Genomic DNA, 12696 nt, shown 5'->3' with positions numbered 1-12696 from the left:
GACCTTGCAGTCGTCAAAGCCATAGTCTCTGTAGCATCGTAGGCATTGGGTGGTTGGAACACAGGGGGAGGTATTGTTAATCAGGCCATTGCCTGCTTCCCATGTTGAAGAATCTAGGGCAATAATGTTAATGAGATTCTTTTAGGCATGATAACTGTTTGTGAGGTGTTTTCAAATTTTCTTCTTATTCCAATCTTCACTTATTACTATTAGAGTGTGTTTTCTTTAGTTCATCAAATAACTACCAAAACAAAGAGACAAGAACACAGAATGTTGGCATTTTGCAAGGGCCAAAACCTCTCCCTCTTGGAAAGGAAAACCCGCACAAAATTCTTCTTATAGAGATTCTAATTGACGAATACCAATACCTCGACCTATTATGCCACTTCAAGACCAAGGCACCAATCCTCTTCTTTGTCACTACTGAGATCATCATCATTGTTGTACCATGACTGCTCCATCACTGAGATCACTGCTGCACCATGACTACTCCTTCATTGAGATCTTGTAATATTCCTAATTAGCCCTAGCTAATTGGAATATTCGATTTTGCCCAATTTTTGCCTTCAATAGTTATTTATAAATAAAAAAGTGAGGACGGGGGACATAACTCACTTTAAGAATAAAAAGTCACTTCCTAGTAGCACAACGTTGTGACTTGAGGAGCCAAGAGGGCCAAAGGGGAACGCAGAAATGGGGTCTGTTGTCGCGCGGATTGACATGACAACGTTCAAACCGGGGGCTGTCACTCTGATCCCCGATCCCTCCGTTTAAGCCTGTCTCCCGCGGCTAAGGGGGGTAGTCCCTGTGAGATGATGAGGCCAACTGTCGACCAGTTGGCTGGGAGACACGAGATACGATTAAGATAAGCACTAAAAAGATTTGATTAAATTAGCAGACCAGTGCCTTAAGAGATTATTATTAAAATGATTACTTGTTAGATGGTATAGAAACATAAACCGTGAACAACAATCATCAAAAGACATCAGCTAAATCACATGACTAAAACGATATCCGGCAACTGAAAATTTTGAAAAGATGAAAGCCTTAAACCACCACGAGAATCATGAATTATTAACCAGATATCATATTCGCATCTCGACTTGAAAATTTTAGATCTCAGCATGAAAGATAATATTTCCCGAAAATAAAACTGGATCTGACGAAGAAAAATTTTCCACAAAATTTTATATATATATATATATATTTTTTTTAAATCTAATTATATAAAAAAAAACTAAGGCCTAAAAAAATATCTTTTTCATTTTTTATTTTTCATATAAAAAATTCTAAAAAAAAAACAAATGATGTATTACAAAAGATTAAAATCTAAGCTTTAAAATCTAACAAAAATCTAAAGACTAAATATTAAAATCTATGAAAAACCAAACCTAAACTAAATATATATTAAAATCTAAAAATATAAAATCAAAACCAAAACCAATTAGAACTATGTCTGGTCCCTTCTTTTTTTTTTCTTCTTTTTTTAAATTGAAATTTCTAAATCTAAACTTAAACTAAAAATTAAATTAAAATTAAAAAATCTAACAAATCAAAATCTAAACAAAACAAAATCATACTAAAAAAAAAAAAAAATTATAAATAAAACTTCTTTTTGATTTTTATTTTTTATATAAAAAAAAATAAAAATTAAAACTACATTAAAATCTAAATAAAATAAACCCTAAAATAAACTAAAGAAAATCTAATTACAAACTATACGCTATCCTTTTTTGATTTTATATAATTTAAAATACAATAAAACAAACCCCAAACTAAATTAAAAAAGAAATAATTTAAAATCGAATTACAAAAAATAAAAAAATCTACGCTATCAACGAAACTACGCCTATCCAAAAAACTCAGAAACAAAACTACGCTAACCCGCAGCCCTATGTAAAAATACAGAACTCCAAAAAGCGACCATATATTTGAACAGTCCACTGCATAAACGCGATATGGCTCAGGAGATTGAAAATGTGAGACGCGGCAACCCAAAAAATCGAAAGACGGCGGCAATGAAACAGTCAAAAATCCGATACAAATACGCAGGCACCCAAAAGAAATTTGTTTCGAATTTACCTGAGCGTAATGGCCTGAAACTCATTCGATTTCTCTGCAAGGAAACTTCGATTTTCCTAACTCAACTGAGCCGGTGGTGTGAACGTCCTTTGGCAGAGGAGCAGTAGATCCTGGTAACCCGCACGCAGACCCTCACGACGGTGATCAGGAGAACGATTTGTGGATGGGTCCGATGTCAAAAGCCTGAGCCCGGAGACGCAGTTTGAAATTATATGAAGGATGCCGAAAGGGATTGATTTAATCAGATCTTGATACTCCCTTTTGATCCTGCCGGCGGCTTGAAATTTATTTGATTCTCTGAGCCGAAAAACTCATGAGCACTCCGCGTGGAAATTTCTTGAAACGCAGTCGAAGACGCATTCAAGGTCTTGGCAGAATATTTCAAAAGCGTTGAATGATTTTAATCTGATTTCCACTGATCTTTAGGTTTGAGCAGGCTCAATCACCAGCAAAAGCGTGTTGATAGCAGACGGCAGAGAAATGTAAGTCGATTTTGTGCCAAGTCAAATCCGGCGCTTGAAGAATCGTAACTCAGAAAAACCATGACCTGGCCACGCAAATGTCAATGAGGAAAATCCAATGCGCGTTGATATACTTTGGTGACCTGATCACACTGACTGCGTTATTTATGATGAATCACTTGACCAGATCCACGCAGGCAACTGAGAAGGCAGAATCCGTAATCTGGCTCAAGCAATCCAAGCACAGTTGATGTATTGATGTGTGAAATGGTAGCTCAGAAAAACTGGACAGCGTATGTCAAAAAATATTTTTCTCCTCTGATGCCTGTAACCTGAAAAAATAATATGCGCCTTAAACGAAAACTGAAAACCCTAATCAAATCTTCAGAAGAAACCCTAATGAAAACTGCCAAAAATAAATTTGAAACCTTAGAACAGCTAATTAATATACAAATTTTTGGCCCCTTAACAGCCAGATTCAGCAATGAGCACGGGAATATTTTAAAGAAATAAAGCATTCAGATTTTCACTGTGAAGAACTTCAGAAAATCTCTCATGCAAATTAGAAAAATAAACCGAATGATAAACCCAGGATCAAATCCAACTGGGCTCAGCAAAAAATGCTTGCGGGAGTTGGCTGGTTCAGCGGAGAACTTCCCCGAACGCCCACAAAATTTCCTTCAATGATGTTTTCTGCACAGCTCAAAACAACTGTCAATAAAGAGGGCAAAAATGCTGTTAGATCTCAGGAAGTAATGGAGATACCTGCCATTACTTCAGAAACCCTAACAACACCCAAACCCTAGCAAGTGAGCAAGATACCTGTACTCACAATACTCTACAAAAAAGCTATTATTAATGGCTGAAAATAACATATGCAGAAAATTTAAACAATCTCACAGCATTTCAAGAGAGTAACACCAGCAAGATATGGACCCCAAAGTCTTCTTTTATTAACCAGAAACAGATTTACAAGAGAGCTTCTTCAGTCTTAGGCTCACAGATCGAATGATCTGAAATGACCCCTAGCACCCTATTTAAAGGAAATGATCCCAACGGCTAGTTCGAGTGATCCATGTAGAAATGATCTCGACCGTTGATGAAGATCAAGACATCTCTTGATCTCATCCGTCTATTTATTAAAAAATAATATTTTGCATGCATTCACTTAAAATATTATTATTTTATTAGTTAGGGTTTTTGCTTTATTTTTAATTTTTTTTTTTTTTAATTTTTAATTATTTTATTAATTTTATTCATTTTTTAATTTTTTTAATTCATTTTAAAATGGATCATCGAACTAAGCCTTCGGAAACATCACCTAGGACCTAGGACTTAGGACTCATGAGGGGATTTTAAGACATTTTCAACCCTCAAGACACATTTCATGATGACTTTTTACAATTTACATCTCAAGGGGACAAACCCACTTAATACAGACCTTCACAAATCACCCAGCTCTGCGACACAACGATAATCTAGCAGATCAACACACTAGGATTCTCCTAAAGTTCTAATGACAAAATCCATCCCGGCTTTGGGGTCAGGTTTGAAGGAAAACTCTGCCGATCCATGGATCGGTGAGACGAAAAACCTTCCGGGACGTAGATTACCACTAGAAAGTTAGGTCCACCTAGGCAATTTACATACATGACTCATATCTGCTAAGATTATTTACAATTCATACATACAGACTGAGTTTACAATAAAAAATGATCAAGCTGTTGATGACTGTAGGATGGCACGGACACGTCGATCAGGTGTTGCCCCTTTTTTGCAGAAGAAAAAGGGGTGTACTGCATGGGTAGTTGACCGGTAGTGGTCAACATCTGGCTCTACTTGGGGACACGTTGCTGCTTGCAGGAATGTGAGAATCCAGAATCTGCATCCATACAATACCAAAAATAAGTAGCGTCCATCCAAAAATCAGCATATACGTTAAGCACAATAAAGATAAAAGCTCTTCATTTATTAACTATCTAAAGCAGAAACGAAAATGCGGAAAAAACAAGGAGTAGGGTTAGAAATACGATACAAAGGATGCCCTACGGCATCAGATGTGTTCAATATAGTGCATACTGAGCATTTGCCTGCTTTCAGGCAAATCTGTCGGCTGCTTGTCGGATGTGCCATGTCCAATTTTGCATATGGTAGGACTCTTTCCTATCCGAAAATCAAGCTGCTCACGGCCGTCTAATGCATCAAATCTTCTTCTTATTTTCTTTCTCTTACGTTTTTTCTTTCTGGCAGGTTGAATTACTGATGACCTGGAACTTTCTGTTTCAAAACTATCAGATGAAGTATGCGTGATATGTCTTTCTTTAGCCCGCATCTGATCTTTATCATTCTTAAGTCTATCCGGATCACCTTCAATTAACCATCTTTCAATTGAACTAATGACCTCCTCATAATAAGATGGAGCTTGTCGCAGCAAATGAGAAGGCTCCTGATCTATTGATGTCACCTGGTTTCTTTCATCTTCCAATTGCTGAAACCTTTGAACTTGTATTCTAATGGCATCCATCTGACTAGAGTGTTCAACCTTTATATCACTGATTTGTCTGGCATGATGTTCTTCCATGTCTTTTATCATTTTATTGTTCTTTTCCTTTATGTCCATCAAGTAATGCTGCATGAAATTTATTTCTTCTTTATGATTCGCTTGCATGTCAGCCAACTGATTATTATGATTGAACGTCATGATAGTCATTTCCTCTTCCATAGTTAATAACTTGTTTTGCATAGAGTCAATTTCCCTATCATGATCAACTTTCATGGTCACCATATTTTCCTCTAAGACTGACATCTTGCTTTGCATGCTTCTAATTTCTGTTTCATAATTAGTTTTCATGGCCTCAATTTCTTTAGCATGCTGATTTTGCGTGACCTCAATCTCCCTATTACGTTTTTCCAGGTGGGTGCATAAAGTTTTCACATCATTGACATAATTAGTTTGATTGATTTCCATATTTCTCACCAGCATCATTAGATCTCGTAAAACTTGATCTGCAATATTTTCGGTGGATGACACATTCTGACATGATGAATCGTCTTGGGATCTTTCAGCTGGACCTCTTATCAAATTACTTTCATTCTGTTGCACAATTTTAGAGGCAGAAGGCAAGCTGTTTGGATAACCATATCTATTTTTAAAAGCATCGACAATGTCTTCTAAAGAAGTGAAAGATTCCTTTGGAAAATTGTTAAACCAATTCAAAGCATCATCTTCTAAAGAAAGGACAAATAGACGCATTTTGATATCTTCATGATTAAACTGAGGGGATCTACAATATATGATCATGATGCGAGTAAACAAGACTAGATGCCTTCTAACAGCGATTGGATCACCACCCGAGAAAATAGGTAACTTAGGAATGGCATCTTCCGGAAAATCATGGAGACGTTCAGTAAAACGACATGGCTTAAATGAATAATCCATGATGAATGATAAGGGATTAAAAGGATGATAGAACTAGATATCTGCTCAAGAAAATCAAGAGAAGAAAACAGTGGAGTCGCCACCTGAACAATGAATCTGATTCTAGGATCCAAAAAGTAACCACAAGCAGATATGAGGAAAGCTTCTTGTCTGGGAAAAATGAGAAAGTGGAGTCGCCACCCAAACAAGAAACAAACCGAAGAGATGCTACTGATATGGCGAAAAATAAGGCAATAAAAGATCCAAATGATAACCCAAAAGGTTGAATTTGCCAGCTCAAACTGAGAGATGAGAAAGATGAGAAGATGAATGTCAATGAAACTCCAGGAACAGAAAAACTCTATCCCCGGCAACGGCGCCAAAAAATGTTGGCGTTTCCGGCTCAAACGAATGATAGAAAGATGAACGATGAATGATGAAAAGTCGTTGAAATGCCGAGAAAACAAAGTCCCCGGCAACGGCGCCAAAAAATGTTGTCGCGCGGATTGACATGACAACGTTCAAACCGGGGGCTGTCACTCTGATCCCCGATCCCTCCGTTTAAGCCTGTCTCCCGCGGCTAAGGGGGGTAGTCCCTGTGAGATGATGAGGCCAACTGTCGACCAGTTGGCTGGGAGACACGAGATACGATTAAGATAAGCACTAAAAAGATTTGATTAAATTAGCAGACCAGTGCCTTAAGAGATTATTATTAAAATGATTACTTGTTAGATGGTATAGAAACATAAACCGTGAACAACAATCATCAAAAGACATCAGCTAAATCACATGACCAAAACGATATCCGGCAACTGAAAATTTTGAAAAGATGAAAGCCTTAAACCACCACGAGAATCATGAATTATTAACCAGATATCATATTCGCATCTCGACTTGAAAATTTTAGATCTCAGCATGAAAGATAATATTTCCCGAAAATAAAACTGGATCTGACGAAGAAAAATTTTCCACAAATTTTTTTATATATATATATATATATTTTTTAAATCTAATTATATAAAAAAAAACTAAGGCCTAAAAAAATATCTTTTTCATTTTTTATTTTTCATATAAAAAATTCTAAAAAAAAAACAAATGATGTATTACAAAAGATTAAAATCTAAGCTTTAAAATCTAACAAAAATCTAAAGACTAAATATTAAAATCTATGAAAAACCAAACCTAAACTAAATATATATTAAAATCTAAAAATATAAAATCAAAACCAAAACCAATTAGAACTATGTCTGGTCCCTTCTTTTTTTTTTCTTCTTTTTTTAAATTGAAATTTCTAAATCTAAACTTAAACTAAAAATTAAATTAAAATTAAAAAATCTAACAAATCAAAATCTAAACAAAACAAAATCATACTAAAAAAAAAAAAAAATTATAAATAAAACTTCTTTTTGATTTTTATTTTTTATATAAAAAAAAATAAAAATTAAAACTACATTAAAATCTAAATAAAATAAACCCTAAAATAAACTAAAGAAAATCTAATTACAAACTATACGCTATCCTTTTTTGATTTTATATAATTTAAAATACAATAAAACAAACCCCAAACTAAATTAAAAAAGAAATAATTTAAAATCGAATTACAAAAAATCAAAAAATCTACGCTATCAACGAAACTACGCCTATCCAAAAAACTCAGAAACAAAACTACGCTAACCCGCAGCCCTATGTAAAAATACAGAACTCCAAAAAGCGACCATATATTTGAACAGTCCACTGCATAAACGCGATATGGCTCAGGAGATTGAAAATGTGAGACGCGGCAACCCAAAAAATCGAAAGACGGCGGCAATGAAACAGTCAAAAATCCGATACAAATACGCAGGCACCCAAAAGAAATTTGTTTCGAATTTACCTGAGCGTAATGGCCTGAAACTCATTCGATTTCTCTGCAAGGAAACTTCGATTTTCCTAACTCAACTGAGCCGGTGGTGTGAACGTCCTTTGGCAGAGGAGCAGTAGATCCTGGTAACCCGCACGCAGACCCTCACGACGGTGATCAGGAGAACGATTTGTGGATGGGTCCGATGTCAAAAGCCTGAGCCCGGAGACGCAGTTTGAAATTATATGAAGGATGCCGAAAGGGATTGATTTAATCAGATCTTGATACTCCCTTTTGATCCTGCCGGCGGCTTGAAATTTATTTGATTCTCTGAGCCGATTTACGCCAAAACTCATGAGCACTCCGCGTGGAAATTGCTTGAAACGCAGTCGAAGACGCATTCAGGGTCTTGGCAGAATATTTCAAAAGCGTTGAATGATTTTAATCTGATTTCCACTGATCTTTAGGTTTGAGCAGGCTCAATCACCAGCAAAAGCGTGTTGATAGCAGACGGCAGAGAAATGTAAGTCGATTTTATGCCAAGTCAAATCCGGCGCTTGAAGAATCGTAACTCAGAAAAACCATGACCTGGCCACGCAAATGTCGATGAGGAAAATCCAATGCGCGTTGATATACTTTGGTGACCTGATCACACTGACTGCGTTATTTATGATGAATCACTTGACCAGATCCACGCAGGCAACTGAGAAGGCAGAATCCGTAATCTGGCTCAAGCAATCCAAGCACAGTTGATGTATTGATGTGTGAAATGGTAGCTCAGAAAAACTGGACAGCGTATGTCAAAAAATATTTTTCTCCTCTGATGCCTGTAACCTGAAAAAATAATATGCGCCTTAAACGAAAACTGAAAACCCTAATCAAATCTTCAGAAGAAACCCTAATGAAAACTGCCAAAAATAAATTTGAAACCTTAGAACAGCTAATTAATATACAAATTTTTGGCCCCTTAACAGCCAGATTCAGCAATGAGCACGGGAATATTTTAAAGAAATAAAGCATTCAGATTTTCACTGTGAAGAACTTCAGAAAATCTCTCATGCAAATTAGAAAAATAAACCGAATGATAAACCCAGGATCAAATCCAACTGGGCTCAGCAAAAAATGCTTGCGGGAGTTGGCTGGTTCAGCGGAGAACTTCCCCGAACGCCCACAAATTTCCTTCAATGATGTTTTCTGCACAGCTCAAAACAACTGTCAATAAAGAGGGCAAAAATGCTGTTAGATCTCAGGAAGTAATGGAGATACCTGCCATTACTTCAGAAACCCTAACAACACCCAAACCCTAGCAAGTGAGCAAGATACCTGTACTCACAATACTCTACAAAAAGCTATTATTAATGGCTGAAAATAACATATGCAGAAAATTTAAACAATCTCACAGCATTTCAAGAGAGTAACACCAGCAAGATATGGACCCCAAAGTCTTCTTTTATTAACCAGAAACAGATTTACAAGAGAGCTTCTTCAGTCTTAGGCTCACAGATCGAATGATCTGAAATGACCCCTAGCACCCTATTTCAAGGAAATGATCCCAACGGCTAGTTCGAGTGATCCATGTAGAAATGATCTCGACCGTTGATGAAGATCAAGACATCTCTTGATCTCATCCGTCTATTTATTAAAAAATAATATTTTGCATGCATTCACTTAAAATATTATTATTTTATTAGTTAGGGTTTTTGCTTTATTTTTAATTTTTTTTTTTTTTTAATTTTTAATTATTTTATTCATTTTATTCATTTTTTTTTTTTTTTTTAATTCATTTTAAAATGGATCATCGAACTAAGCCTTCGGAAACATCACCTAGGACCTAGGACTTAGGACTCATGAGGGGATTTTAAGACATTTTCAACCCTCAAGACACATTTCATGATGACTTTTTACAATTTACATCTCAAGGGGACAAACCCACTTAATACAGACCTTCACAAATCACCCAGCTCTGCGACACAACGATAATCTAGCAGATCAACACACTAGGATTCTCCTAAAGTTCTAATGACAAAATCCATCCCGGCTTTGGGGTCAGGTTTGAAGGAAAACTCTGCCGATCCATGGATCGGTGAGACGAAAAACCTTCCGGGACGTAGATTACCACTAGAAAGTTAGGTCCACCTAGGCAATTTACATACATGACTCATATCTGCTAAGATTATTTACAATTCATACATACAGACTGAGTTTACAATAAAAAATGATCAAGCTGTTGATGACTGTAGGATGGCACGGACACGTCGATCAGGTGTTGCCCCTTTTTTGCAGAAGAAAAAGGGGTGTACTGCATGGGTAGTTGACCGGTAGTGGTCAACATCTGGCTCTACTTGGGGACACGTTGCTGCTTGCAGGAATGTGAGAATCCAGAATCTGCATCCATACAATACCAAAAATAAGTAGCGTCCATCCAAAAATCAGCATATACGTTAAGCACAATAAAGATAAAAGCTCTTCATTTATTAACTATCTAAAGCAGAAACGAAAATGCGGAAAAAACAAGGAGTAGGGTTAGAAATACGATACAAAGGATGCCCTACGGCATCAGATGTGTTCAATATAGTGCATACTGAGCATTTGCCTGCTTTCAGGCAAATCTGTCGGCTGCTTGTCGGATGTGCCATGTCCAATTTTGCATATGGTAGGACTCTTTCCTATCCGAAAATCAAGCTGCTCACGGCCGTCTAATGCATCAAATCTTCTTCTTATTTTCTTTCTCTTACGTTTTTTCTTTCTGGCAGGTTGAATTACTGATGACCTGGAACTTTCTGTTTCAAAACTATCAGATGAAGTATGCGTGATATGTCTTTCTTTAGCCCGCATCTGATCTTTATCATTCTTAAGTCTATCCGGATCACCTTCAATTAACCATCTTTCAATTGAACTAATGACCTCCTCATAATAAGATGGAGCTTGTCGCAGCAAATGAGAAGGCTCCTGATCTATTGATGTCACCTGGTTTCTTTCATCTTCCAATTGCTGAAACCTTTGAACTTGTATTCTAATGGCATCCATCTGACTAGAGTGTTCAACCTTTATATCACTGATTTGTCTGGCATGATGTTCTTCCATGTCTTTTATCATTTTATTGTTCTTTTCCTTTATGTCCATCAAGTAATGCTGCATGAAATTTATTTCTTCTTTATGATTCGCTTGCATGTCAGCCAACTGATTATTATGATTGAACGTCATGATAGTCATTTCCTCTTCCATAGTTAATAACTTGTTTTGCATAGAGTCAATTTCCCTATCATGATCAACTTTCATGGTCACCATATTTTCCTCTAAGACTGACATCTTGCTTTGCATGCTTCTAATTTCTGTTTCATAATTAGTTTTCATGGCCTCAATTTCTTTAGCATGCTGATTTTGCGTGACCTCAATCTCCCTATTACGTTTTTCCAGGTGGGTGCATAAAGTTTTCACATCATTGACATAATTAGTTTGATTGATTTCCATATTTCTCACCAGCATCATTAGATCTCGTAAAACTTGATCTGCAATATTTTCGGTGGATGACACATTCTGACATGATGAATCGTCTTGGGATCTTTCAGCTGGACCTCTTATCAAATTACTTTCATTCTGTTGCACAATTTTAGAGGCAGAAGGCAAGCTGTTTGGATAACCATATCTATTTTTAAAAGCATCGACAATGTCTTCTAAAGAAGTGAAAGATTCCTTTGGAAAATTGTTAAACCAATTCAAAGCATCATCTTCTAAAGAAAGGACAAATAGACGCATTTTGATATCTTCATGATTAAACTGAGGGGATCTACAATATATGATCATGATGCGAGTAAACAAGACTAGATGCCTTCTAACAGCGATTGGATCACCACCCGAGAAAATAGGTAACTTAGGAATGGCATCTTCCGGAAAATCATGGAGACGTTCAGTAAAACGACATGGCTTAAATGAATAATCCATGATGAATGATAAGGGATTAAAAGGATGATAGAACTAGATATCTGCTCAAGAAAATCAAGAGAAGAAAACAGTGGAGTCGCCACCTGAACAATGAATCTGATTCTAGGATCCAAAAAGTAACCACAAGCAGATATGAGGAAAGCTTCTTGTCTGGGAAAAATGAGAAAGTGGAGTCGCCACCCAAACAAGAAACAAACCGAAGAGATGCTACTGATATGGCGAAAAATAAGGCAATAAAAGATCCAAATGATAACCCAAAAGGTTGAATTTGCCAACTCAAACTGAGAGATGAGAAAGATGAGAAGATGAATGTCAATGAAACTCCAGGAACAGAAAAACTCTATCCCCGGCAACGGCGCCAAAAAATGTTGGCGTTTCCGGCTCAAACGAATGATAGAAAGATGAACGATGAATGATGAAAAGTCGTTGAAATGCCGAGAAAACAAAGTCCCCGGCAACGGCGCCAAAAAATGTTGTCGCGCGGATTGACATGACAACGTTCAAACCGGGGGCTGTCACTCTGATCCCCGATCCCTCCGTTTAAGCCTGTCTCCCGCGGCTAAGGGGGGTAGTCCCTGTGAGATGATGAGGCCAACTGTCGACCAGTTGGCTGGGAGACACGAGATACGATTAAGATAAGCACTAAAAAGATTTGATTAAATTAGCAGACCAGTGCCTTAAGAGATTATTATTAAAATGATTACTTGTTAGATGGTATAGAAACATAAACCGTGAACAACAATCATCAAAAGACATCAGCTAAATCACATGACTAAAACGATATCCGGCAACTGAAAATTTTGAAAAGATGAAAGCCTTAAACCACCACGAGAATCATGAATTATTAACCAGATATCATATTCGCATCTCGACTTGAAAATTTTAGATCTCAGCATGAAAGATAATATTTCCCGAAAATAAAACTGGATCTGACGAAGAAAAATTTTCCACAA

The 12696-nt window shown here is 36.7% G+C and overlaps 1 protein-coding gene across 3 annotated transcripts in view; it reads right to left on the bottom strand.

Moving 5' to 3' along the window:
* LOC149225605 (CBBY-like protein) overlaps window positions 1-12696 on the bottom strand; it is a 399435-nt gene that overhangs the window by 31714 nt on the left and 355025 nt on the right. The gene's annotated exons all lie outside the window — the stretch shown is intronic.

This window comes from Pinus tabuliformis, chromosome J (genome assembly GCF_031772625.1).
Source record: "Pinus tabuliformis cultivar Carrire ecotype Pingquan chromosome J, CPIR1, whole genome shotgun sequence".
NCBI lineage: Eukaryota > Viridiplantae > Streptophyta > Pinopsida > Pinales > Pinaceae > Pinus > Pinus tabuliformis.
The sequence above is the reverse complement of the archived record's forward strand: the minus strand, read 5'-3'. Positions and strand labels throughout refer to the sequence as shown.